This window comes from Carettochelys insculpta, chromosome 5 (genome assembly GCF_033958435.1).
Source record: "Carettochelys insculpta isolate YL-2023 chromosome 5, ASM3395843v1, whole genome shotgun sequence".
NCBI classification, from domain to species: Eukaryota; Metazoa; Chordata; order Testudines; family Carettochelyidae; genus Carettochelys; species Carettochelys insculpta.
Genome location: NC_134141.1, coordinates 14,419,014 through 14,443,590, shown reverse-complemented (window position 1 = coordinate 14,443,590; position 24,577 = coordinate 14,419,014).

Below are 24,577 nucleotides of genomic sequence, written 5' to 3'. Positions count from 1 at the left end.
CCCCTCTTTCCATTAGAGTCCAGAGCTTGGCTTAGAGTTGTGAAAATACAGTATACACCGGTGTCCTGGTGATATATGCCTGTAACGTACTATCAGAGAACTCCACTGTTGTGATAAACTATAATACTAGTATAATGCATCATCACGAATGCTTTTGCTCCAGAAATATATTGATGCAATACATCATCATAATCAAGAACTCTACCCTTCAAATATGGACTAGTTAAAATGATTGTGCTACCATCTATCACAAAAATCCCTTTATGAAGTATAAAGGCCATTTATTAATGCACTTGTCTCAAAAATTAATTTCAGAAATGGTGATGTAGATGAAGAGAGATTGATAATTAGACATAGTATGGACATCTTCCTTCATCTTCCCTCTCCCACCAAATGAAGGCTTTATGACAATCATAGGGTGTGTTTAAAAAAAAACAGCAGAAATGTATCACTTTAAAGACTAACAAAATGATTTATTTGGTGATGAGCTTTCATGGGACAGACCCACTTCATCAGATCAATTTCATGTCCAATACAGACTGACATAAGTACAGAGGCCCCAGAAAATTGCAATAAAAACTGACAAATCAAATAGGACTGAAGGAGGGGGATGGGAGGAGGGGGCATGTTAAGTGTCCTCTCTGAGATAATTACGAGCATCCAAGGACGGGGAGCAGCCCTTGTAATGTATGAATTAATTGATGTCTCTGTTCATACCACGAGTTTGTGTGTCAAATTTGAATATGAATTCTAATTCATAGAGTCAGGGCATCATCAGATTACAGCGAGAAATTTCTCAGAGCACCATTCCTCTTCACAGACTAATCTAGAAAAGGAGTTCCCATGAAACTTCGGACATCATAAGGGAAGCAGAATTTGTTGTTTCTTCCTCAGCAGTATTCTTCAATGATGCACACACCACAAATCAGAAGCATGCACAATCAACTCACATATGATACCATTGTTTCAGCAAGGCAGTAGATCCTACCATCAAATCTAATACGTTACATTAACAGGCTATTAAAAACTGTAATGTAAGAGAAGATTGTATTCCCAAGAACAACAGAGTCAGATTAATATTATTCTTCACGGCAGCTGTGTATGGAAATCTATATTAAAGTTACATGCTGAGCTTTCAAATATTTCAGTGATGCCTCAAAGGAAACATATCATTTCACTTGACTGTGGTGTGGCAGCTGAGTGGTTGAGGCAGGCAATTACAATCCTCAAGTTGTAGGTGCCACAGAATCATAAAATAATAGAACTTGAAGGGATCTCGAGAGGTCATCAAGTCCAGTTCCCTGCACTCAAGGCAGGACCAAGCACCACCTAAGACCATCCTTGACAATGTTTATCTAACCTGTTCTTAAATACTCCACCAATGGAGATACCACAACCTCCCTAGTCAATTTATTCCAGTGTTTAACCACCGTGACAGTTAGGAAGCTTTTCCGTTCAACCTAAACCTCTGTTGCTGCAATTTAAGCCCATTGTTTCTTGTCCTAACCACATAGGTTAAGGAGAATTTTTTTTCCCTTCTCCTTGTAACGCCCTTTTAGGTACTTGAAAGCTGTTGTGTTGCCTATCAGTTTTCTTCATCTTGCACTGAAAAACTTTCCTTTTCTCTGGGTAGGAAATGATGTACCAGATCCATTGGATTAGATTAGCTCAGGGGTCTGCAACCTGAAGCTCCAGAGCTGCAAGGATTTCTTTTTTATGGCTCCCAATGGTATAATTGCAAAGTTTAAAAAAAAACAAGAACAAAAACAAAACAAAACACTCTTGATTATTTTCAATAAATTGTGAATGTCTAAAAGCGCAAAAATGAACAACTGATATCTAAACAACAAACAGTATGTGTTCTCATAACATTCAATACCTCCCCCTAGCATCCTCCAGAAACAGAAGGTTCAGGAGTGAAAGTCAGGAAGACAGAGGTACCAACACACGTCAAGTGTGAGGAAATAGAAAATGTAAAAAGTTTGTGAATGTCCTGCAGTGAGCATGTATTGCATTACAAATCATTGTGTGTGTGCTGTTCTTAAAATAAGGGTTACGCCAAGTGTGGCTTGATGTTATTTATTAAGGACTGTCTTGTGTTGACATACATTGTGGTTCTTGAATTATTGATTTTTTCCCCAAATTACAGAAAAAATGGCTCCTCTTGCTACTTTGGTTCCCAACTCCTGGACTAGCTGAAGGGGGTTGAGTGTGGTACTCACCCACAATACTCCCTTGTGTACTGATGGATTAAGAAAGGACTTGAGTTTGCAGTGCTGTCAAACCAGTGTCTTGCAGGAGAACTAAGCTTGTTCTGTTCACTGTGTACAGGTGTCCCAACTGTATAGGGGCAGTCTCAATATTTGGGGCTTTTTTCTTACATTGTTGGTTATTATCTCCTACCTCATTCCAATGTTTCGCACTCCCTACCTACTAGTCACCTTAGGCTATAAAACTGACATGCCTTAACTGTATTGCTCTGATAAGCCATTGTTTCAGGGCTACTTTGACTATGAATCAGATTAATAGAGTGAGATCCTGACACCACAGATTTCCCCTGGGCTACACTTTCACACAAAATGCTCTTCTTGAGAGTTAGGACTGTTGATAACTAGGTTTATCCCATAAAGTTCACAGGATATGTTTCGAGAACAACAAGAAGTCTTGTAGCACCTTATAGACTAACAGATATTTTGGAACATTAGCTTTCGTGGGCAAAGACCTGCTTCAACAGATGAAGCATTCATCTGATGAAGCGGGTCTTTGCCCACGAAAGCTTATGCTCCAAAATATCTGTTAGTCTATAAGGTGCCACAAGACTTCTTGTTGTTCTTGAAGCTACAGACTAACACGGCTACCTCTCTGATACAGGTTATGTTGTTTTGACTAGAGCAGAGTGTGAGATACAGCTGGTAAATAAGAAATAAGGTGGAGGATTATGACTGAGTTACAAATTTTCTCTCTTGATTATAAATGTTTGATCACATTCTCTAATGTGTTACTGCAGTTTTACACTTGAATCGGTTAACATAGCAGAAGACCGAGTCCATCATTTAAAATCAACTCCACCTTGTCAGTAGGAAGGAGTCACCATGATTAGACAGCAGCGCTGTGGCTTTTATTTAAATTGCTTGGTCCTAGTTTCCTTCTTTCAGTCCAGATGTAAAATCCTGGCTCTGGTGTTGCCAGAGAGTTTAGCCATTGACTTCACAGGCATGAGGACATCACCCAGCTCATTAGAAGCCCCACCACAGGTAGCACGATATCTTAGTAATGCTGACTGGAAAGGGTGGCATGACACGACTCAGACTTCAAAACATGAGTCAGATTTGAAGGAACAGACAGTTTGAACTGTCATGCTGTACAGTGCACACCTTGTGGATTAAGAAAGGACTTGAGTTTGCAGTGCTGTCAAACCAGTGCCTTGCAGGAGAACTAAGTTTGTTCTGTTCTCTGAGAGTACAAAGGTTGCTTTGGCATAAGCCTTATAAATAGATATTAGAGGGAGCTAGGTAGTCAGTGAAGGGATTTCAGCACTGGTTTTGAAAGACATCTCTTGTACATCACATATCCTTTAGCAATGATATTAATAATATATCAAAAAGCTGTCTCTCCAAGAAATCAGGGGGAGTGTAAATTATCCTTCTGAAAGACACCAAAAGGCCAGATCTGCAGCTGGAGTAAACAGACATCATTCCATTGATGTGATGAAACTATGATGAGTTATAGCAGCTGAGTATCTGACTCTAAATATTCAGATTAAAGCCTTTGTTCCCCTTTGCCATTTATAACATTTCATATTTCAAACACTTCAATAGCTTTGTTTGCAATGCACTAGTTGAACGCACATGCAAAGCAAATTTCTCACTTTTGTTAGAAGGATATGGATGGTGTGGATTCACATTTAATGCACGGAAGGAATGGAGGAACTGCTATTGATTTATTGCTCTCTGTTGCTTTGAAAGAAGTATGATCAATGGCAGGTCCCAGTGAAAGCTGAGGGGGAGAAAATATGATTTGTATATGTAGTATATGTGGAATTAGGCCCATTGCTCATGAATTTCTTTCCTCGCCAGGGTTTATCTGAGGTCTCAACCATCTCTATTTTCTTTGGAACTCTTCACCTCTTACTACTCAGGGAAAGGTTTTGGGTTTGATATTTTGCTGATCGTGTAATGGCATTTTGCAATAGGGAAAAAATTCCTTTTGAATAGAAGGGCAAAGTTTCATATGCCAATGAATAATTCACCAAAGCTCATGTAGGAAAATCTTGCAAACTTACTGATGTTTGCCTATTAAAAATAAATGTTCCCAGAGTTGATGCATTTTATTCTGTTGTTTAATATGAAGGAAAAATCAACCAGTGAAGAAATGATACGTTGTTAGCCAAGCCAGGACAGCATCTTTTCTTTTAATTCTTGGGGATTTCTCCATTGTCCTTTCTTCCTCCTACCCTTACTAGCTATAAGACTTTTTCAACCACTGGCTAAGTTGATTCTCCAAGTTACTTACCCATTTAGCAGCTTCAGTTTCCAATCTCTGAATTATAGTATAGCATATTCATATCGGTGAAGTAAAAGAAAAAAAAAAGCACTCTCAATTTTTATCTGTTTACACTTGGAGAGAAAGATGCCTGTCAGTCTCTGTACACATTTTTTTCATGAGGTTGATGGATTTCTACTTTATACAGATAAATTCAGTGAGTCGCATGATGACAAGTATCAGAAGTGTAGCTGTGCTAGTCTGTATCCATAAAATTAATGAGAAGTCCTGTGGCACCTTATAGACTAACCAATATATTGGAGCATAAGCTTTCATGGGCAAAGACCCACTTCATCAGATCCATGTTGCATGCATTGACAAAGCTTATTCTTCAATATATCTGTTAGTCTGTAAGGTGCCACAGCACATGCCGAGGTCAGGATCTCACAGTGCCAGGAACTGGACATAAAGATATCAAGAGAGAGTCCCTGCATGAAAAAGCTGGTGATACTAAGTGCATTTTACAGCCAGAGAATTGAAGCAGAGAGATTAAATGACTTTCTCAAGATCTGTGGAAGGAAGACTGTGGCAGAGGTGGGTTTTAAATTTAGATGTCCTAAATAGAAGGGTAGACTTTAAAGCACAAATTACCTTCCACTTCTATTATCACTGAGGAAGAAAATTAGGCCAAACAAAGGCTGATGCTAATGAAACATAAAGGAAATGGAAGGTATAATAATTAAGGACTGTTCTCAATAAGGGAAAGTAAAATTTAAGAAGAGACATTAGAAAAACAGTATTATTCACAGAGCACATAATATAGACTATGCACAAATACTACTGGAAGCAATGACAATTTAAATTTTATTTTAAATGTTTGTATGCCTCTGCCATTCTTGCTTCTGGCTAGCTCTTGTAACATATGCCCTCAACTCTCACAAAACAGTCAGAATTCTCTTGACAGTTACAGATTCAGACAACTTTGAAGAAGTATATGCAGTTTTGTATGGTGCTTCTCACTGCTAGCCCAGAAAGGTTCAGTATAAGAAATAGATCCAAGCTGATAATTTTGGTTACAGGTCCAAATCTTGTGGAAGGGATGGAGGTTTTGACTGTAAGATGTTTGCTCAGCCTACCACATAGACAAAGAGCAGCCACACAATGAAGATTTGGATACAGATCTGCTTCCAATCTTTTCCCTAATGATTGTTTTTGGTCAGGTCCATAGATTTGCACTTTTATATTGATAACAAAGACATCCAGTTACACAATTTGTAGTCCAAGGGAAGCAAAGCTAAAGGTGGCTATAAGTAACCTTTGCATCAACTTCATCTTGAGCTACTCCATTTGCTGAAGAGACTGCAGGAGTAATTTAGACAGCCTGAAGGCTGAAGGCCTGATTATGGCAGCCAACCATAATGTTTGGAAGCGCCCAGAAGCTTGTTAACATTTGTAGTCTTATGTCTGGCATGCCTCTTCCACTCCCATGCCTGGTCTTGGCATGCCTCCTATGCCAGCTCTTGCAAGAAGGTTATTGTGAGAGAAGCTTATGGATATCTTGCACTCTCTATACCAACAAAACAAAAAAGCAGTCATGCAGCACTTTATAGTGATGAGCTTTCGTGGGGCAGACCCACATCTTCAAATCTGGAGATAGTGGGTTCACCCCAAGAAAGATCATCACTTATTCCATTATTTTGGTAGTCTTTAAAGTGCTACATGACTGTTTTTTTCTTTTTTTAAGAATACAGACTAACATGGCTCCCTCTCTGTTATTTTCTACACCAGGGCAATCCTTTAACCTTAACTAGTCCTGAGACAACCATGGTGGTAGGGCTAAAAAATGGCTCTAAAATTGCATGAATGGGGAGGGACCCAAAACACAGGTTCCAGCCCAACTCCGAATAGCAACACAACAGCCTGAGGCCTTTGACCCAAGCCAGATGTGGCCATTTAATTCCAGTGTAGACATACTAAGTGTCCCTTTATCCCACTTCATCTATTTTACACTTTGTTTTAAACAGGCTGTGGTGAGAAAGAAGTACTCAGAAGAGTAGGGGGGAAAAAAAGGTTTTGATATATTGTGTTCTCCCATAAATATTAAAAAAATAGTGTATTTCAAGTTCTTTGCCGAATTTTCAGATTAATAAAATGACTAATATTAATATCAAAGTTCATGTCTCAGGTATAAGCTAACAGTTACATAACGAGGGTCAAACAGAAACTTTTCCATGGTGAGCATCACTGCTTACTGCAGAGTTCTTGGACATTTTTGTGAAGCAGCTGGTATTGGTCACCGGTCAGGGTACAGGACTAGATGGAGCAGAGATTTAATCCACTCTGGCAACCCCTGTTTCTCTCTATGGATTTAGTTTTATCACATTGATATGATTTATCAGCATATACTGGTTGAGGGCATGTATAAATACTGTGCAACATCCGAACAACCATTTTCATTATGCAGGACCATTCATGCTACTCCAAAGATGTTTAGAAAGTTGAGGCCCATTATCCACTGGGAAGACAATAATACAAGTGCTCACAGAAAGACACACCTCAGTTGCAACACATATAAAGCAACAGAGGAAAGAATGTCAGGCAATACGTTCCCCAAACATTGATAAGATTAGGGAGCTTTCACTTCATACTGTACCATAGTTAAACGTTTCTAAATGAATACACTACACTGAAGAATCAAACACTGACACTAAATACATTATAATTGACTTCTGAGAATATCAGTGGAAGGGATTGTGTTTATGTTATACGGTAAAAGACATTTCATTAATGGATACTCGTGTTTAGTGGAAACGTCTACACACTGACAGGCATGTTCTGAGGCCCTGATCCTATGAAGAGAAGCACTAGTTTAGGACCCAGCACCTGTTGAAGACCTTGGGTTCTACAAAAGGGCCAGGCTAAGCATTAACATTTATTTTTATGTAGCAGGACTTGGCATTCCAAAAAAAATCTCATTACCAATTACCTCAAGACCTATTAAAAAATGGTGGAATACCTAACTGAAGAACACAGTTAAGGGAAAGGATTATTGAAAGGATTTAAAAAATAAAGTGGCTTTTCAATGCTCCAGGACTGGAGAGGCTCATGTCTGAGGCAAAAGACCTGCCTTCAGGGACAGAGGGGATTGGAGCTTGGCTCCCACATGGGGTGAGACTTCACAAGGATGTGGTGGAGTTGGGGGCTTACCTCCCACAACTCTATATTTACCCACAACCTACGATATTGAGCTTCTGTTCTCTCTCTCTGATGTCTTACTTCGGTGGTCACAACACTGACGTTAGCCAGCCTGGAACTACAACCTGATGTTTGATACTAGGTGTCCCTATTCAAGGTGTCCAAACTATATTGACCTATGCACCAAATACTGGGATTTGACAGGGGCATTGCTGGTACTGTATCTTTACTACTTTCATCATTCTCTTCTGCACTGCTGACTCTTGAACTTCACTTCAGGCTTCAAATCTGACTAAACTCAGAAAGAAAAAAAGCGTCAACAGCAAAGCCTCATTCGATGTCACATCCTAAACACACACCAACATATCTGCAAAGAGGAAGCCGTGCTAGTCTATACACTATCAAAACGAAAAGCAGTCAAGTAGCACTTTAAAGACTAGCAAAATGGTTTATTAGGTGAGCTTTCGTGGGACAGACCCACTTCTTCAGACCATAGTCAGACCAGAACAGACTAAATATTTAAGGCACAGAGAACCAAAACCAGTCTGCATACTTGGCTCAATCTAATTCTTGACGTTCCCCCCACCCCTCCACTCTCTGATTTGCTCACCTTGATTATCTTTTTCTGACTTGTCCTCCTTGCTTACTGTTTTTGGTTCTCTCTGCCTTAAATATTGAGTCTGTTCTGGTCTGGCTATGGTCTGAAGAAGAGGGTCTGTCCCACGAAAGCTCACCTAATAAACTATTTTGCTAGTCTTTAAAGTGCTACTTGACTGCTTTTTGTTTCAACATATCTGCCTTATTTTGATGCAAAAATCTACCTGTCAGCCCACAATTGCTAACTCAAAGAACCGGCCATGACTCACATGAAAGGCTGGTGAATCTTACCTTTCATTTGGAATCAATTTCCAGAGCTGTGTTGGTAGCGACTGCGTGAAAACCTGTCACAGATGCCACTTAATTAGGGAGTTGGGTGGATACATGCCATCAAATAAACCTCCCTATCAATACTTCCCATCATAACCACAAGAATACATGGATTGAATACGAGTTACTAACAGTCCCAGAAGAGGTTATCCCAGTCAGTTTTATATTAATTCTCTAAAACCACCTTCAGTCTCCTCAGTACAATAGCTAGTGACTGTTTTTCTGCTGACTCACTTGCTGCTTCTTCACTGGTTCCATAATAAATCATATCAGATTTATCTTCTCAGTGCTGTAAACACTAAGAACCTAATGTCATTAAAAGCAGCTCATCCAACAGTATATTTCCCCACCATTACCTTATCAAAAAAGATATATGCACCAGAATATGACTGGGTTTGTACTCAAGGCGCCAGCTGTTCCACAAGGATTACATTTCTTGTTTCCTTATTTAAACTGACATACTCATCGCTACAGATCCCTCATGTTAAAACACAGGAGTCAGGTGAACTTTATCTTCACGTCTCTGCTTTGCTAAGACCACAGAGAGGCAGCATAGTGTGGTAGATAAGATCCTGACTAGGGCACTTGTGCCACTGACCTTTATGACCTTGGGCAAGTCACTTCATCTGTTTTCCACTTCCACCCTTTTTACTCCCAGTCTACTGGGGGGACTTCTATCCTGCTGGGAAGCTACCTGGATGAGGTAGAGCTATGTCTGTTTGAGCTGGCATGCTGTAAACAGCACTGCTGCTCGAGGTAGCATGGGCAATAGCATCTCAGCAAGTATATTGTCAGGTGGGTAGCCCAGGCTGCTGCCAGCTCCATTGCTATTGTTAACATGTCAACTCAAGCTGAGCTAGCTCCTGCCTGTGTACCCAAACTGGGAAGTGTGCCCCTGACTGCAGAGCAGTCATACTCTTTGTCTGTTAGCATACAGACAATGCCTCGTACAAGAGGCCAATCTTGGTGCTACTGTACTATGAGCAACAGGATTGTAAGCGATTAAAATAGAAACATACACAGTGCATTTTAAAACACATGTTTGAGCTGCAACTTGTTCCACAGCCCACTAATGTCAATGGTCAGCAGAAAGAGTCAACCTACTTATGATACAGGTGTTGTGTGATGGGGACTTTGTTCTGAGGGATTCAAGAAAGGCTCCTTTAAGGCAATCGTGCTCATATACACAGGCAAACCACTGTGGTCACTGGTCAGTGTCTATGTTCTTGAGGCATAGGTCTTCAGACAAGCATACTTTTATACAAGCATTTCTTCCTTTAAATCCATTTTTTAAAATAAAACTTACTAACACCACAGAGGAAACAACTGACTGCTAACATTCACACTTCACCATTACTGGAAGGACTTTTATTGTAGCAATTTCTCCTGCATCCATTACAGAACACATATCCACCACTATTATTGTTGTTCTTCCTCTGCTCAAAATATTTAGTGCTTCAGAGACATCATGTCAGAAGCATTATCTGGCATATTTCATGCCAGGTTATACCAACAATTTGCTTTGGTTGGGCTTCTGTCATTTAAACTGTCCCCTTTAAAGCATCTCCACTACAAATCCCCTTTTGAGAGGTGACGCTTTTGTTGTTCATGTTTTTAAATGAGAAAAAAAAACCTAACTCACTCTTGTTTAGCAGTATGTGAGCACAAAAAGGGTGTGTACAGAAGCTTTTACTTCATTCGTATTACTCATACGTGGTTTGGATTTGGATAAGATGGCATATTGACAGAACTTTAATTATGAGGGGAACAAAGTGATGGAAGGGTGACGACACCTCTCTTACGTGAAGTGACAGGTGTGCAAGTTCCATAAGGATAGAAGCATGTCCTTTGCTTCTGTGACTCTCCCTCTTGGCATCTGGAAACTAGATCTAATCAAAGTCATTCAGTGGTCAGAAGCCGAGGCAGTGGCGATGTCCTCATAAATGTTTTTTTGTAGAAAGCAAAGCACTGGTCAGCTATAGAGAAGGCAAAGGGCAAAAAATTACTGACTCCTTAGTTAGTCTTTAATTACTAAACAGTCTTCTGTAAAAAGCACATATGGCTTCAAGAATGCTTACAGAAAAGTATCTACCACACAAAACATCACAAGAGGGACAAATGCCTTTGACAGGACAGAAGGATGGAGCTGGCATGAAGTTAATGAAGTGGATGATCACCCTAACCATTACTGAACAATATTTATTAGAAGACATAGAAATAGAAACATGAGTCTCAATAAATAATTCTGCATTAACACCTTAACTGGCTCTTTGCTTCCAGATTCCTCTTTCACTCACTTTCCATTTCTTTGTTTTCAGGTTTTCTCAGACAGTAACTTTTCACATTAAGCAGCCAAGTTCAAAATAGTAGGTGCTGCTCAGCTCTGCTAGGCTCTCACCTATCATTTTGTCTTCCAGGGACGTGTACTCTTGCTTCAGAGTTCTCAGTTGCTCTACTGGAGCTCCCTCCTCTCTTCTGGGTTAGAAGAAAATTTTGCTTTAGCTAAAAGACAGAGACATTAAAGGGAACTGCTAAACAGACTATCACCCAGTTTGACAGGAGCCACTGTCAAGTTTGTACTTATAACAAACTATTATACCAGTAACTCAGCTAGTCACACAGGGATTTTAAAATAATGGAAAAAATATCAGCATCTGCCTAAAGCTATAAATTATATTTTGCTATATACTGCTAAAGGAATGAGTGTTTTTATTCACCCACTGTTATGGAAATGCTCACCAGCCACCACAACAGGGCTAGGTCCAACTCTAGGATCCTGCAAATACTACATTAAGGGCCCGATCCAAAACACAGGTTTATTGATGTACAGAAGTACAGCTCGAGCTGGGTGCCTCCAGGGAGGGACCCCACCTTGCAGAAACCATTAACAATTATACCCCCACAGTTTGTAACACCGCCCATGCCCCTGCCCAGAGTCCAATCCCCTAATTTGAGTAGGGGTCTTCACTCTTCCTAATTGGATGGATCCAGGTGCTGGGAAGATGATCTTGCTGTAGATGCCTGATCATCTTCAAGCAATTGTTATCCAAACTCCTTGCATTCCTCTCTCATTGCTGTCTTTTCAAACTCCTTTTCTGCTCATCAAGAACCAGTTTCTACTGTTTTGCAGCCGCCTCCCTATTATTATGCTCACGTCAGCCTGACCTGGGCCTAAGGCTTCAACAAATTTAGTGACTAGTGCTAAGCTAGGAGAACAAAATTTCTTATAACATTTCTTAAAGCACGTATACTTCTTAAAGCATGTATACCAGTGATTCCCCATAACACCCACCTCTTGAATTGGCATAAGGTTTATGCACAAAGCCCTGCTGAAGAATTTGGGCACTCTTAATCTCTGCTGCATGGATATCATGAGTCTTAATTAATTTAGTGTTTGAAGAACATGTGAGATCTTTCATTTAAAAGTGTGATAGCAGCACAAAGGATTAACAATATAACCAGGTCTACACGTGCCCCAAACTTCGAAATGGCCATGCAAATGGCCATTTCGAAGTTTACTAATGAAGCACTGAAATGCATATTCAGCGCTTCATTAGCATGCGGGCGGCAGCGGCGCTTCGAAATTGACGAGCCTTGCCGCCGCACGGCGCGTCCAGACGGGGCTCCTTTTCGAAAGGACGCCACCTTCTTCGAAGTCCACTTATTCCCATGAGCTCACAGGAATAAGGGGACTTCGAAGTAGGTGGCTTCCTTTCGAAAAGGAGCCCCGTCTGGATGCGCCGCGCGGCGGCAAGGCTCGTCAATTTCGAAGCGCCGCTGCCGCCCGCATGCTAATGAAGCGCTGAATATGCATTTCAGCGCTTCATTAGTAAACTTCGAAATGGCCATTTGCATGGCCATTTCGAAGTTTGGGGCACGTGTAGACGTAGCCCAGCAGTTTTAGAGGAGACAACAGACCTGAGTACACTCAGCTCCCCATGCTGATTTATGTACCAGTTATATGTAACATTTCTGCAGAATAAGCCCGGATAAAGGAGAATGACTGAAAAACTTTGGACTAAGAATGAACGGCAAACATCAAATCACATAACATTCATATTCTGATTACTATTTGTGAAGAAATGTTATTCAGAGTTCTCTAAGTTCCCCATCACTGTATTAGCCAAACAAGAGGCAGGGACAATTAATTGTTCATCCCAGATGTATATAGGAGACCATTATAGACACATGGACTTTCTTCTTCTCCTGTGTGGAAAGCACTTATCCATCTTGTCTCCCAGACCTCCAGGGACTAGAGAGGAAGACCAACCAGGATGGACACGGCACTTTCCCACTCCCCAGAGCAGTGATCCCTTGGGAAAGAAATAAAGATAATGCACCTCAGTATATTCTACCTCATAGACAGAGCCCCCTCGTAAGGCCAGATCTTTGACTGCACAGCTCTTTTGCAGTCATGCTACTTGTGAATCCGGGTGCAGGCAGCTATTGCGGTGCACCATTCAGGATGAGAGTTGGGAGAGGGAGACATATGACTTGAATACAAATGATCTTGCTCCTCTGTGTTGTGCTACAGCCTGTGATGGAAATGTAAGCTATTGCTATAAGAGTGCATGTTTAGCACAGGGGACTATGCTGTTCCTGCCTGCAGGCCAGAAGACTCTGGAGTAAAGCCTGCAAGCTGCCTCTCAGCAGTCTATTTGAAAAGACCCAGCTTAGATTGTGGTGGCCTGGGTCATTGTTTTCTTGCTTAGGGGAAGACACTGTTATGGAGACTTAAGAATCAAAAAAGAATTATGTTGCAGCTTTCAGAAAGAATCGTTGATTATTTAAATCTAATTTCTGTTTGTACACTGTGAAATTTAACAGCATCTGCTAATTGTGGGTGGGCCGGAAATCTTATTCTTCCTTGTCTGGGGAGCAAACACTGTCCCACATCATCTCCCTGATAGGATAATCTCCACAAATATCCTCCTAGATTCCCTTCCTCATGTGGGACTTACCCAGAAAGTGATCCCTGGCAGCCAAATATACGCTGCCCCCAATTAAAAAAAAAAAAAAAAAGAAAAAGAAAAAAACGCAACTTTCTTGTCGAGACACATGGGCTATGGCTATACTAGGAAGTCTTATTTGACAAAGCAACAAAACTCACCACACATCCACACAAAAAATGTGTTTTGTTGACGGCCTGTCAACAAAACTTTGCACTTCTGCTGACAACTTTCTGCCTCTTCCAGATGAGGAAGAGCACCTTTGTTGACAGATTCTGTCAACAAAAAGAGCTGTGTGGATGCTATGGGGAACCGTCTGTCGACAGACAGGGCTTCCAGGACATTGGGCAGTCCTGTCTGCTGTGCTTCCAGGTGGCTGTTTTGTCAGGAGAGTGTCCCAGCAGTCCCGCCAATCTGCTGACAGAGCAGATTGATCTCTTGATCCGCTTTAGTGTATGGCCGCATTCTGTTGACAGACATTTTGTCAGAACATCTCTTCCAACAGAAACATCTGTCAACAGATGCTTTCAGTGTAGCTGTATCCATGGAGTATCTCTAGGTTCAGAAGTTACAGTGGGTCCATTTCCAGAATCCGCCTCAGACTCCACTTGCACAAGCCATTTGTGTGCCTGCAAAATTCCATTTCCCATTGAATAATTGAACATATACGAGATAAAAAGCACTGTGACTCATGACCAGGGCATCATTTCAGAAAAGGTCTGGGGGGAGCAATACCATGTCAGCACACAGAAAGTTACACATGATATTGTATCCTACAAAATTGGCGGGCGGGGGAGACAAAAAGTGGAGCATATAAACCCATGAAGCATCAAAGGGAGGGGGTAAACCACGGTGGAAGGAGCAAGTGCAGTCTTTGATTCTTAGGAAATGATGTCCCTGTTGTTGATGAGTATAATGCCACAGTAGATGGAAGGGATGAAGTGGTGGATTGAAATGAAAGAGCTGCTATTTTTTAGGGCTTATACAAAATGCCACAAAAATCACAATAGGGCTGCAGGATAGCTATAAAGGTTAACACAAGGCTTAACAGACTGAGGCAAGTGGTGAGATTTCTGAACACAAGCTGCCTGAAGGGAATGTGACTGTAGATTCATAGGCATGTAATGCTTCACCAAGAGGTTTATCCTCATCCATGCTGTTGATCAGTTTCACTGTGTTTTACAAACTTATGGTAACATATTTCATTTTCTGTCCTCCACTAAAGTGCTTCCCTGGAGCATCCAGGAGTCTGAAGGAACACACAGTGCCCATGAGTGATGCTTGCTGAAGCCCAGTTACCACCAATATGGATACGTATTGGTTCATCTCCCTGCTGCTGCTGGTTGTCAATCAGCATTATGTCCCTACTTCATGGCTGTCACAGTTAAATATGTATTTCTATAAAGATCAATGCATCTGAACACATCAGCTGACACCCTGCAGGAGACCCACATATGAAATGTTAGTTCCTAAGCACAGTAAAGCAGAACTGAAGCCAAAGGAAATGAAAACAAAGGGGTAAGCTAATCACGCCTGTTCCACCCACTTTATGTCAAGTCAGAGAAATTGACAGGGGTACAAAGGCCCTAAAAGCCCCAGTTCTGGCTGGGGGAGGGCTGCCCTGACACAGAGACAGCAGCATACAGTCTTCCTTCCAAGGAGTCCATTGGAAGCCCTGGCTTAAAGGACACCTCAGGAATATGGAGGGAGAGAAAGGAGTGTTCAAAGTGAAGCCACAGCACCCAGTGCTGGAAAGATTTTGAGCAGGGTTACTCCCTGCAGGGCAGCTGAGAAGGCAACTGTAATTTGGACAATATCGCAGAACAGTCTGAATTATGCCATGGGTTTCTCCAGGCCCCAGGGCAACCCAAAGGCAGTTGGCTGCAAAGCAACTTAAAGCCGTCTTCACACACACACACCCCACCCTCCTCATAGCAAGAGAGTTCTATCTTACATCTCTGAGAGGCCAGCACAGAATGTCAGCCAAGAAGCTGATCTCACTTTGGCAGGAACAGACAGCACTAGGCCTCAACAGACCTTCAAGCCCTCCGAGCTTCGGTGCAGCAGTACAGGATTTGAACAGAGGCAAGTCATTCCATGGACTAAAAGGTAGAATGCTATTTTAAACTGTGACAGAAGTAATCAATGTCCCCCTTTGCCAGAGAACGACTCCTTTCACTGGGAGCAAAGCACGAACAGTACAGGATGTGAGGTGACTGCCAGGCCTGTGAAAAGGGTTAACAGTGAAGGAAGACACACTGGAGAAACAAAAGGGCCATTTATGAATTAGTTGTTCTTACTGTCGGGCCATGTTCTATTTATTATTTCTGGAGCTGTATTTAATTCCGCTTCCAGATGAAGTGAGTAACCAAAATTCTCACCATTAGCAGTCAGTGAGATCTCACAGGATTTTTCACAAGGAGGCTCAGAAGTCTAAATGATAATCGTATTCCACCTAAGCCTAATAATTTTGTAATTTCAAGCATCTCTGGTACTCAAACAGCTGCTGGAGTGTAACAGGTTATTACAGCAGATGGAGATTCCAGGAGCACAAGGGTCACCCTGTTTCCAAATGATAACACTCTGAGGGGATCATCTGACACTGCCGTGATCCTGAAAGGCTAGAAAAAAAAAATGGCTTCACCATAGTTTTGCAGTGGTGGAGCAGCATGAAGCTGCCTTAATGCACCAATGAATTTGGGCCATCGCGTGAGGATTGCTTCCACCAGGAGCAAACACAGCATATTCTCTATTTTGAAACTGGTCATTTTCCTAAAGCACCACCCAGTTCCATGAAGCCGTTGTAAATACAAACCATTCAATTAATGATCCTGTTTTATCTGGTTCGCTGTATTTGCTTCCTTAATTGCAAACACAAAAAAGTGCATCATACTCACAGTACAACTATATACTGATTGGTTGTCAAAATGAACACAAATCACATTTTATAAATAATGGCTTGAGCCTGGTTTTCTTTTGTAAATACCTAATAAACATATTGGCCATTCAGACAGTAATGAGATTTCATCAGTGTCATTGTAGAGCATTAGGATTTAGCCATATGTTGTACATAAGAGAACAATGGGGTGGTTTGAATTCCTTCAGTGATATTGGCTGACATTTGGCACCCTTCCTTACACACACACACACACACACGAGTTCCTTTCCCTTCATTAAGGATAATCCATAAAATAAAATAAAAAACTCTATGGTTATCTTATATTATCTTTTCTGCCTATAGGATTTGTACATAAACCACTTGCCAAGAAAGTCATGAGATATTTCCAAGCCTATGCCCATCATGGGCACTGCTTGTAAGAATAAAAGCAAGTGAGCAGCAGGCCTGCTAACAGGGGTACCAAAGGGGGCAGTTGCCCACCAGACACAGCATTTCATAGAGGTAGCATTGGCAGCTGTGGTGCATAAGCTGCTGCAAAGGAATGGACGATGCCCTGGTGCTGAGGACTGAATATATACGTGGGGAGAGGGGCGTGTGGTGTTGCCCATCCCCCACTTCTGCCCTTGGCTCAACCGCTTTTGAGGCATGGAGCCAGGTCACCATCCCCCTTTGCCCCAGGGCCCAAGGCAGCTGTCAGCCCCACAGGTGTGTAGCAAAATCAAGACCAGAGCATCCTCCTTATTTTGTCAAAGAGTAAACAGGGAACTGTTTAAATCCGTTAAATGAAAGACAGCAGTTTCACTAAAGATTACCTTGTCTCCTCTGTGCTAGAATGGTTTCCTTTTCCCCCTTGTGGTCACATGAAATATTGTCATCCTTTGGGTACTGCAGCAGATTTTCTGTCTTGGGGATTCTAGATCTTTTCAGAATGTCCCCCCGTCTAAGACTTGCTGAGCCCCTTCGATGTGGGAATGAGAGAAAACAACGAAGTAATAGAAAGGGAGACTACCTGTTCCAAAAACCAGATCCAGCTAGAGGAAACAGGAGGCAGTGTCCTCCCACAATTACAGCACAGAAGCCTGGTCCTGTTTCTAATTCAGCTAACTGTTCCCTTTATACCAATGACCGTTTGCTTTTTCTATGCATCAGTTTAACTGTGTGTAAAATCGGAACTGTAACTAAGCAGAGCTTCTCCCTAGTTTGCAACACACCTCCTCATGCATTTAATTTTAATCACTAAACATCACAGAAATGACACTGTGATTCAGAAATACTGAGCTGGGCACCTTACTTTCATAGACATTGCACGGGAACAGCTTGGAACCTTGGAATAAAATCCACAAAAACTAGCACAGTAGGAATGCAGCGGCTTAACACAGCCAGTGGGAGATGCCAATCAGAGGGTTGTATGCTAAGCTCCACCCTTTTTCTGAGGTACAGATACCTAAGGATACACTTGCCTCCTTCTTCAAAGGGGTCATGTTAATCAGGGTGATGGGAGATTACTAATGAAGTGATGCAATACATGTGCAGGACTTCATGAGGCAAATTCTCCCCCGTGGCAACTTCTGAGTGTCTAACTTCAAAGTGCTGGCCTGCCGTGTAGCCATGGGCATTTCAAAGTGCCCGTGCTACTTTATTTCCCAAAATTTTGAGGCCTGAAGGCACTTTGAAGTAGTGTGGGCGCTTCAAACTGCTCGCAGTTACCCGGCATGCCGACACTTCGAAGTTTGACATTTCAAAGTTGCCACAGGGGAGAATTTGCCTAATGAAGTGCTGCATATTCACTGCAGCACTTCATTAGTAATCTCCCATCGCCCTGATTACCCTGCCCCTTTCAAAAAAGGGGACAAGTGTAGACATAGCCTTAGTCTGGTCTGCAGGAAGGCCCAGTCCTGTTTAGCGATCTGTAAATGGGAAACAGACACAAGTAGTCAGGTCCCTCAAGCATTTTTTTTTGACTGTATTAGGCACCTGCCTTACCTCCATTTTGTGTGGAATATCCAAGAAAGAAGTAATTTTAAAGTCACTAGGCAAGAAGGAGAAAGAGAGAATTAGAAAGAATGACTACGTTGGCCAGTCTTTAGGGTTGCATCTACTGCACCAACTTCTTTTGAAAGATTTTTTTGAAAGAAGAGGGATCTTTTGAAAGATCCCAGGGACTTAGAAACAGTGTAAAGAAGAAATCAGGCCCCAATGGCATTTCACCAGTATTCACAAAGGGGTGCTCAGGTTCACTGAGTTCAAGCAGGCTAATCAGAAAGTTGAAATTTTGCAACACTTTAAGATATCTCTTTTTTTCCTTTTTCAATTTCGGCAAAACTGTCACTTAGAGAAACGAGGAGCACAGCCAAAAAGAGATAAATATGTAGTATTATCTTCACTTTTTTCAGGGTTAACTTGGCATAGTTCACATGTACTCCAGAGCATTCACCTTTAATCATTTTGAAACCAAAACAGAATTGATTTAAAATGAACAGATTATACCTTCCAGCTTTAACTACCAAACAAGTTCATTGGTCGAAGGTCATTTTGAATTGTGTAAATTGTGTAAATGATTTTGACATACAACTTCAGTCTAAATATAGAGTGCTTGTGTGTATTCTGGGGATATAGTAGGCTGAGAGAGCTTGGCAACTTATCACAGCAGAACAACATGAGAGGGAGGCCGGGCTGGTGGGTCTGGAAGCAAAGTGGCACACAAATCCCAAATCGCAATTAGTGGAGAACATGCACGGGGGAGGGGGAAGTTCACTCATCTTCTTTCTTACTTTCAATGAGTGTGAGAAGCGTCCTTTCTTCCATCTCTACCACCCTGCTGTTTACTCCTGTAGGGAAGATGGAGATCAGTGTTTCTGCGGCTACTGCTCTGGCACTTCAAAAGGAGACAAGGGAGGCTACAAAGGCCTCCCAAGTATGCCAGAGATCCTCTAGTGCCCTCATCCAGTCCTTCTTGCCCCCCAAAATAAGAGCTATTCAAAAATAATAAAGTTAACTTGTGAGCAGAATAAATGAGCTTGCCACTGAAGTTGCCAAGGAACATAAACCTTTAATGCTCATATTAACATTCAGCACTAAAATATATGAGTTGCCATTGAGCTGGAATGCAACTAGTAAAAGGAATGAGGACAGCAGTCTTGAGGATAAAGTGGCAGACAAACTGTGTAGCTCTTTGCACAGACACTCAATTAAGGTTAATTAATCAAAACAAAAAGCAGTCAAGTAGCACTTTAAAGACTAGCAAAATAGTTTATTAGGTGAGCTTTCGTGGGACAGACCCACTTTTTCAGACCATAGCCAGACCAGAACAGACTCAATATTTAAGACACAGAGAACCAAAAACAGTAAGCAAGGAGGACAAACCAAAAAAAGATAATCAAGGTGAGCAAATCAGAGAGTGGAGGGGTGGGGGGGAAGATCAAGAATTAGGTTGAGTTAAGTATGCAGACGAGCCCCTATAGTGACTCAGAAAGTTCACATCCTGATTTAAACCATGTTTTAATGTTCTGAATTTGAATATAAATGTCAATTTGTCCGTTTCCCTTTCTACAGAGGAGCGATAATTTCTTTTCAGTAACACACATACCTTGAGGTCACTGACAGAATGGCCCATTCCATTAAAATGCTGACTAACTGGTTTGTGGATCTGGAGTGTTTTAATGTCTGTTTTGTGCCCGTTGACCCTTTGTCTAAGGGAGTTAGAAGTCTGTCCAATATACAAAGCATCTGGGCATTGTTGACACATGATGGCACATATGGTGTTAGTAGAGGAGCATGAGAAAGTGCCCGTGATTCTGTGAGTAACCTGGTTAGGTCCAGTGATGGTATTTCCAGAGAAGATATGTGGACAAAGCTGGCAGCGGGCTTTGTTGCAGGGAAAGGTTCCAGGACTGGTGTTCCTGGGGTATGGACTGTGGCTGTTAGTAAGGATCCTCATGAGGTTGGGAGGTTGTCTGTAGGAGAGAACAGGCATGTCACCCAGGGCCTTCTGGAGTGTAGAATCCTGATTAAGGATAGGTTGTAGGTCTTTAATAATTTGTTGCAGTGGTCTGAGTTGGGGGCTGTAAGTGATGACCAGTGGTGTTCTGTTCTTGGCTTTTTTGGGCTGATCTTGGAGTAGCTGGTTTCCTCCCAACCTCATGAGGATCCTTACTAACAGCCACAGTCCATACCCCAGGAACACCAGTCCTGGAACCTTTCCCTGCAACAAAGCCCGCTGCCAGCTTTGTCCACATATCTTCTCTGGAAATACCATCACTGGACCTAACCAGCTTACTCACAGAATCACGCGCACTTTCTCATGCTCCTCTACTAACATCATATGTGCCATCATGTGTCAACAATGCCCAGATGCTTTGTATATTGGACAGACTTCTATCTCCCTTAGACAAAGGGTCAACGGGCACAAAACAGACATTAAAACACTCCAGATCTACAAACCAGTTAGTCAACATTTTAATGGAATGGGCCATTCTGTCAGTGACCTCAAGGTATGTGTGTTACTGAAAAGAAATTATTGCTCCTTTGTAGAAAGGGAAACAGACGAATTGACATTTATATTCAAATTCAGAACATTAACACATGGTTTAAATTGGGATGGGAACTTTCTGAGTCACTTTAGGGGCTTGCCTGCATACTTAACTCAACCTAATTCTTGATCTTCCCCCCCACACCCCTCCACTCTCTGATTTGCTCACCTTGATTATCTTTTTCTGATTTATACTCCTTGCTTACTGTTTTTGGTTCTCTGTGCCTTAAATATTGAGTCTGTTCTGGTCTGGCTATGGTCTGAAGAAGTGGGTCTGTCCCATGACAGCTCACCTAATAAACTATTTTACTAGTCTTTAAAGTGCTACTTGACTGCTTTTTGTTTTGATAGTGCATAGACTAGCACGGCTTACTCTCTGTTACTATTTAAGGTTAATTAATATTTGCCTTATCATAGACATTAGCAGTCAATGCATTTATTTAATGCAGGGATTATAGATTTCAGAAATGAAATAGACATTCTGGTTAGCAAGTCTAGCAAGCATGACTACATGCCCCAATTTTATAGGGATCATTATGATATTTGAGGCTCTTTCTTACATACGTGCCTAGGAACAAGGCTCTTCCCCCAAGACACCAATTTTTTATACTTGCTATCTAGTCACCCTAAATCCAGCTTCTGAAATCACAGGGTATTTTTCCTTCACAGTAGATGGCTTGTAGATGAAGGTCCCTATCCTGCAGATGCTTAACTAGGTGCAAACTTTCACTCACACGTGTAGCATCATAAGCTTCCATAGAACCAGTGCTTTATTTGCGTTGGTACTTCCAGCACTGACTACCGGTTCCTCAACAGCCCCAGACATAGGATTGGCTGTTGTGGGGAGCTGGCTGAGTACCAGCATAACTTCCCCCCCTTTTTTTAAAAAAAAAAACAAAACAGATTCTGCATAAAATTATTCACATGAGGAAAATTATACCCAGGCTGATGTGTTTGCAGGATTGGTGCTAAGACAGATATTACATTTGGCAAAGACTGGACATGGAGGATCAAGCTAAGAACCGTTTCAAGCTTTCATATTGTGTTAAGTTCAGACAGCATCATAACGATGTGTTTCAGGGAGACTGTGTTCTCCTGCCTTGTTTGGAAGCACCTGAACTTTCCCCCAGGTAGGTTTGTCTATTTCTTGCCCAAATCGTCAGCAAATATATACCAAATACTCTAATAGTTAAAAATCAGTTCACTACTGCAAAGGCCAATTTTTCCTTTCCTTGTTTCCTTGCTTTTTAATAAGTTGAAAATGTCACAGTCATTGCCTGTAAATATCACCAAATGTTTATTTGTGTTCTACTGTTTCCATGATAACTTAGTGTGGATTAAATCAATCTCAGCCTTGTTGAGAGAGAATGTTCTAACCTTAAAGATATTAAAATCTCTCTGTGTTTCATGAAAAGTAACTTTCCTCGATGGTTACTCAGTGCCAATGAGCATCTGTGTGATTCTTCTGCTCAGTGCTCATAAGTCTTACCTTTGTACTAATGATTTCACGTCACAGCAAAATGTTATTTTATTATGCTGACACAGGCAGTGAAGACACTTCACATCTTAGAATGAGAGGGAGACTCATACAAAACCACTTCCAACTCTTTCCATTTTTTTTTCTTTTAGTCTATAAGGTAGCATATATGTATTCAAGCAAGGAGAAAAATTCTGAGAACATCATTTGGGAAAGGTCATGTATACTTTGAATGTGGGATGCCTTCTGTGCAATTCCCCTACTTTATTCAGAACAGATTGGAGGAAAGAAAGCAAACTAATAAAATAGAGCCAAGGGCTCATCACCAGGGATTGAATTTAGGCTCTCCAGAGCTAAAACTATAAATGTTTACAACTTACACTAAATCCTCTTGTTCACCACTATATCAGCCACACTCTGTGGATATAGCAAATTCTTCTCTTTTCCAAGGCTGCCCTGCCATCAGCAGCGTCAATTACAGCCACTCCATGTTTGCCCTAGTTTCTCTGTATTGGCCTGTGAGATCATGTTTTGATCTCAAATAAGTCAGTTCCTTTACCCCTTCTGACATGTGGGCAAGCCTCCCTCAGACTTAGTTTAAGGGTTCAACGGTGGGGGAGTGCTACCCTGCCATCCACTGTACTCTCTCAAAATTCCCACTTCCAAAAATCTTGCTCTAAGTGGCTTGTCCCAGGCCATACAAGGAATACATGACAGGACCAGGAACCCCAGGATCGTCCTTCACCAGCAGGTGAAATGTTTTGTTAGGGAGACCCAGCAGGGAAGATGCAGCACCTTCTTACTTGGTATTTCTAGTTTGCATTCTTTGCTGCCACAAACCTGTTATTTATAACCTGTTTTTGGACTAAGATTTATTGATTAGCCCATTACAGAGGTGCCTAAGCACAGGGTAGCAGAAATCTTGTGTGACTGATGGCCCAATAAATCAAAATGCAGGAGCTATATTTGAGAAGAAGAATGCTGTCCAGCTGCAGCAGATAAAGCAGCAAAGGACTATTGTGGGTTATTTTCTAAAATGAAAATATCAGATAAGCACTACTTTCACTAACACATTCTAACTTCCAAGAGCTACTTGAGCTGAGTGCATTCATTCAAAAGAAGAGGAGGAACAGGTCATTTCTCAGACAGAGGGATGAATGGACCTCACCATTAACCACATCTGTGGATATCAGCATTGTTGCTTGTGGCAAGCATTTGAAGCAGGCCATTCTATTTTTCACTGTGTCACACCAAACCCCATGAGACCTATTCTTGAGGTACGCGAAGCAGCTGTATTTTTATACAGTAGCCTTCATACAAAGTATCACAAAACACTTTACAAAGAGAGGTAGAATGAGGCTCAGCAATTCATAAAGGCTGCAAAAGAAAATGATATATGTAGTAGTAACAGAATAAGACGGAAAAAAAATGGAAGCCTAAGGAGCAGATTGTGTTCTTCCATTGTTGGCTAAGAGGTAGTTGCTTTTGAAATGATCCCCTAACCCCACTGATCGTGTTTAGAGTCCTGTGTTAGACTGCTGATGCTGACATTTTTATCTGGGCTCAGCAGAAAGGAGTTTATTACACAACCCACCTCCATTTCGTGACATTTCGTCACAATCCAAACACATCAACCTTTATAAAGGATGGTAGGAGGAAAAGGAATGATTTTTAAAACACTCTAATTAAGACAAACAATTCCCACTCAGAGGTACCAAGAGATTGGAACATAGAACAACCTGAATAAAGCGGTGCTGGCGGAAGCAAAGGCAAGTGTGACCTGACAGGCTTTTTGCCCTATTGTCATGAGATAAGAGACAGAAGGAAGCATGTTCAGGAAAGGAAGATGAAAGGAATACAAAATATTGTTTACTGCTCCTATTGTGAGGTTTCTATGTAAAGTTTCTCTACTAACTCAACGTATAGGGCCAGCCTCTGAAAAGTAAAAGGCTGATGCATGATAAAAGTTATAAGTATGTCATACATTCATTCAGAGGGGTTCCCATGTTAGTCTGTAGTTTCACAAAATAAAATAAAATAATCCACCAGCACTCCCCCAAAATATCAACAAAACAAAAAATACTCCCAAAATCCCCCCCAAAAAACCCCAACACCAAAAA